Raw genomic sequence first — 5,393 nt, forward strand, 5'->3', positions numbered from 1 at the left:
GCCGAGGAAAGGCTCATCCAGCCGGGAAACATGAGTGCCGAGCGCCCGCTGAACGCATGGATCTCACAACCGGGGAAAAAAATAATCATCTTTATAAATAAACCACAGATTTGAGCTTTAAACAACTACATTCTCGCCTGAAAAACTCTTAAAATTACATTTAGTGATACAGTACCAGTACACAGCAAAAACTCCAGTGTTAGATTAACACTCCTGGGAGTGTATACGAGTCCACACTCAAGAGTGTAAAAGTGTTAAAATATGAGTGTTAAATTAACACTCAAGAGTGTAAAAGTAAATGAGATAATTAAGTGATTAATTGAGTGATGATTGAGCATTATTGAAGACACCTGATGATAACAAGCAGAATCTCTGAAGGAGAAAATCACAAATTGTAAGTTACCATTATGGCGATTTGTGTTTGCTTTAGTTGGACTCTTGACCCATATATGTTTACTTTAAATTTTGTCTGACTGTTGTATTTGAGTTATAACTGCCAGATGAACAAAGCAAAAAAGTGATCTGATGGTGTTGGTTATATTATGACAATCATCATTTGAACTTGATCACTGAACTCATTAAAATCCTTCTTTCTGACTTAGATTTACGTTGTTGTTTACAGCATAACTGTGATTCTGCATAAATATCCAGAATTTTAGATATAATATAAAGGATTTCTTAAAAGTTGTTTTGAAAAAAAAAAAGATAAAAAAAATCATTCTTTTAGGCACACACAGACGTCAAGATTCAGTCTATGCATCTCAACAATGGTGACGAGCAGAATATTCAATTAGGAAAAGTAAATTACATAGACAATTCAGATCATAATTTATTCATACCGCAATGCATGATGGGAGCCATTAATGAGTCGTGATTGGTGGCAGCCACTGCAACATGCTTTATTATTGTCACCATTGTTGAGATTCACAGGCAGATTATTGATATCTGTGTTTCTAAATAAATTCATTTGAAAGTGTTTTGATCAGAATAATGTTTATTAAATATTTTGAATTATATGAAAAATACTGATAATCATATGCTGTAGAATCGCAGAGCTGCTGTAATTATCAAGTTAAGATACCTCAATAAATTTCATTTTTTGGTTCACAACATGATTATGTCAAAACATAACCAACACCATTAGATCACACTTTTCTTTGTTCATTTGACTGTTATAAATCAATAACAGCAGACAAACAAAATTTAAAGTAAACATAAAAGGGTCTAGAGCCCAACTAAAGCAAACACAAATCGCCATAATGGTAACTTACAATTTGTGATTTTCTCCTTCAGAGATTCTGCTTGTTAACATCAGGTGTCTTCAATAATGCTCAATCATCACTCAATTAATCACTTAATTATCTCATTAACTTTAACACTCTTGAGTGTTAATTTAACACTCATATTTTAACACTTTTACACTCTTGAGTGTGGACTCGTATACACTCCCTGGAGTGTTAATTTAACACTGGAGTTTTTGCTGTGTAGTATTATATTAAACTGTATATTAAAAAATGGCGCTTCTTATATTGTTATTCCTCTTGTAGCACGTGCAAGTGACGATTCTCTGTCAACCAATCAACGTCCTGCAGTGAGTCTCGCTCCACCTTTTAGTACCGTTCCACTGTGCTAGGTACCCCAATGGAAGGGTACCTAAAAAGTGGTACGGTACGGTTCGGCATTTTGGTACCATTCACAACTTTTGATAGTGGAAATGTCACAGGTCGGGGTGGGCCGAGCCAGACTGCACCCACCCCTGGGGACCGGGCACCGCCTCGAGGAGCGCGTCAAGGGACCAGACAAAGACAGAGGATAAAGGAATAACAATTTCTTTATTAAGTAAAAACAGGTAAATTTGAAAAGTCCTAATTAAAATCTCTTCTTTCTCCAGAAGCACTTCGATGGGCCCCCTGGACCGGGCGGGATGAACGTTCGTGGACACCCTGCGGCTCGTCGGGAAGGAATCAGAGGAGGACGCACACCGCTCAGGTAAGCCGCTGGGTAAGTACCCTTTACAAGGCTCTCAAGGAAGTCTTTGGCTACACGGACCCCAATCGGACTGGAACCAGGTAGGTATTCGCAGTGAGGATGGAACGAACGCCGGAGGCTGCCCAGAGGTAGGTATCCAGAGGACGGGGATCCTCAACTCAGACGGGTCACAAGGACGCAGGTGGCGAGCGGGCCGGGCCAGGAGGGGACCATGAACAGCAGACAACACTTTAATCGAGACACATGCCGTAGTTACTCTCCTTCCTTCTGAACAGTAGCAATGCTTTGCAACACGGGCACGGAGGGCCACCCGGCAAGAGAACACTTCACTTTGACTATGCCCTGCAACGATACGACAGGATTCAATGGTTCAACAAGATGCGTCAACAGTGATACCTTCTTTCCTTCTGAACAGGCGGAGGCTTCCAGTGGGGACAGGTGGGAACCACCAGGCGGAGAAGATGCTTTGAGGGAGACACTCCACTTGACTGCACACTGTAACCAGGTATCAGGATTCAACTTCCCAACAACATATGGAACGTTTCAATTACAATACCTTCTCTCTTTCTAAACAGGACAAGCCGTCAAAGGGGCAGGTGGGGACCACCAACGAAGGGGACACTTGAGCAAGACACTCCACTTCGGCTGTGCGCTGTAACCAGGTAGCAGGGGTTAACGATTCATCCGCATGTCAAACGTTCTTTCCAAATACCTTTCTCTTTCCTGAACAGGCCAGCAACTTCCGCTGGAGCATGTGGGGACCACCAGACGAACAGGATGCTCTAAGCAAGACACTCCACTTCAGCTGTACACTGTATCAACACAACAGGATTTGACCATTCAACAGTAGATGGAACATTCATCTATAGTACCTTCTCTCCTTTCCAACCAGGGCGGAGGCTTTCGATCGGGAACATGTGGGGACCACCAGACGGGAAGATTGCTTAACCCTCTGGAGTCTGAGGGGTTTTTGGGGTCCTTGAGATGTTCTGACATGCCCTGACATTTGTGCTTTTTTCAGTTGCTTATAAACATATTAATGGCAAAGGTGTAAATTCACTCTATTTAGCACAAACAGGGCTACCATAATATGTGAACAACTTGCATGTACATGTTTGTATTTTTGATAGAATAATGTTTATGCATGGTTTTTTAAAAAACAAAAAACTAAAGTTTCTGAAATAAGGCCATAAAACACATTCTAAATATATGTAAATAAGACTTTTGACTAATGGATGTCGTTGCCTAGTATTTTTTCTTCAAAATTATGTGAAAATCATCCTGCCTAATCATTCACATAACACAATACATTGATTTAAATCTTGTAAAACACTTTTTGTTTGGAAAGGCCATATGCGGGTGGGCGTGATTCACACCTATGGAGTCAATGGGGCCGCATAATGAGGCTGCATAGGTAATGAGCCTTTCATTCAGGTGTGTGAATGAGCCACAAGAATGCAAGGACAATATATAACTGGTTTGTTGTTTTTTCCACAAATTTTGCTTGCAAATTGTACAATATCCAAGGTAAACATTTCTAGTAATTGTGCAGTTAATTGTTCTCATACTGTATTTTCAGATTTGGAATATATTCTCTTCCCAAATGTGTCACTAATAAAGCATAATAAAATTATTTAAAGATAAGGCTTATAATGACCTTTTAAGATTTTGTTTACATCTATCCTTATATATATATATATAATTTTTTTTTTTAAGGTTATACAATTACAACAACATTTATAATTGTAACAATATTTCCAGTGTAATCTTTCTTTGTATTCGCGATTCATATTAAAACAGTATTTTTGCCAGCTGTAGTAACTCCACAACAGCGCGCATCTTTGCGTTCATTCATTCATAGTAACGCGATTCATATTAAAACAGTATTTTTGCCAGCTGTAGTAGCTCCACAACAGCACGCATCTTTGCGTTCATTCATTCATAGTAACGCGATTCATATTTAAACAGTATTTTTGCCAGCTGTAGTAGCTCCACAACAGCACGCATCTTTGCGTTCATTCATTCCGATTAGAACAAAGCAAACAGAACTGACCTAATTCCTCAGCGGGATCCGTTTGCTCCTCGAAATGATACTTCCAGAACTTCTGAGGTAAATTTTTGCAGGATTATTATCAAGACAGTATTATTCCTCACAGCATCGTAAAGTACATAAGTCTGAAAGTGAACTCGCGGTGTGTTATCCAGCTGATGGGCGTTTTACAGGTTTGTTTGGATCGGCTCACATTTGCGTTTGAATAGCGCGTGCTCTCCGTGGGCGGAGCACATTAAAACTTAATTAGCTGAGATGAGAACGACTGACATCTCTCTCTTTGCATACATATTACATAAACTGTGAATATTTGTTTTTTATAAAAATTACTTCGTTTAAAAGATGAGAATTCAAGCTTCATGCCTGTATGTCTGAATGCCTGTTTGACTGAGTATTCACTGAGTTATGGTTCATTTTCGGACGCGTTTCAGAATGGACTACACTGACAGAGAGGAGGCAGAACTCGCTTCGTGTTTATTTTTCTTTATTTGGCAAAAAGCACAACACTTTGTTTTTATTGTGAGTATACACAAAAATAATACACATTTAACAGAATCGATTGATGTATGAAACTCCAATGGAAAATCAAAGTCAACCGAGTATTTTTAAGTTTCTTTTACACTGCTAAAAAAAAGCGAGCTGGTATCGCCGGCGATACCGCCGACCTCTGGGGGTTAAGCAAGACGCTCCACTTCAGCTGTACACTGTATCAACACAGCAAGATTTGACCATTCAACAGTAGATGGAACATTCATCTATAATACCTTCTCTCCTCTCCAACCAGGGCGGAGGCTTCGATCGGGACGTGTGGAGACCACCAGACGGGAAGATTGCTTAAGCAAGACGCTCCACTTCAGCTGTACACTGTATCGACACAGCAAGATTTGACCATTCAACAGTAGATGGAACATTCATCTATAATACCTTCTCTCCTCTCCAACCAGGGCGGAGGCTTCAATCGGGACGTGTGGAGACCACCAGACGGGAAGGATGCTCTAAGCAAGACACTCCACTTCAGCTGTACACTGTATCAACACAACAGGATTTGATGGATCGGCAACATTCACAGAACAGAACTGTCTCAAATGGTAAGTTGGACGCTGGATGTAACAAACCCCGTTCAGAGACAGCGGGTGAAAGACTTATAGAAGCGAGTGCACAGCAGACTATTAATACTTCTCCACACGATAAACTTCACTCCATGACACAAACCGTGTGAATCGTCACTTCAGGCACTGCATTCCACTCGCACACCGTGCATTCGGGCCAGCACTCACCCACCGGTCTTTCTCCCACCGGATCGACTCTCGTCTCTCACACGGGCTCCACTTCTCTCAGAGACAGTCAAACGGAT

The sequence above is a fragment of the Scardinius erythrophthalmus genome (assembly GCF_964197995.2).
Source record: "Scardinius erythrophthalmus genome assembly, chromosome: 1".
NCBI classification, from domain to species: domain Eukaryota; kingdom Metazoa; phylum Chordata; class Actinopteri; order Cypriniformes; family Leuciscidae; genus Scardinius; species Scardinius erythrophthalmus.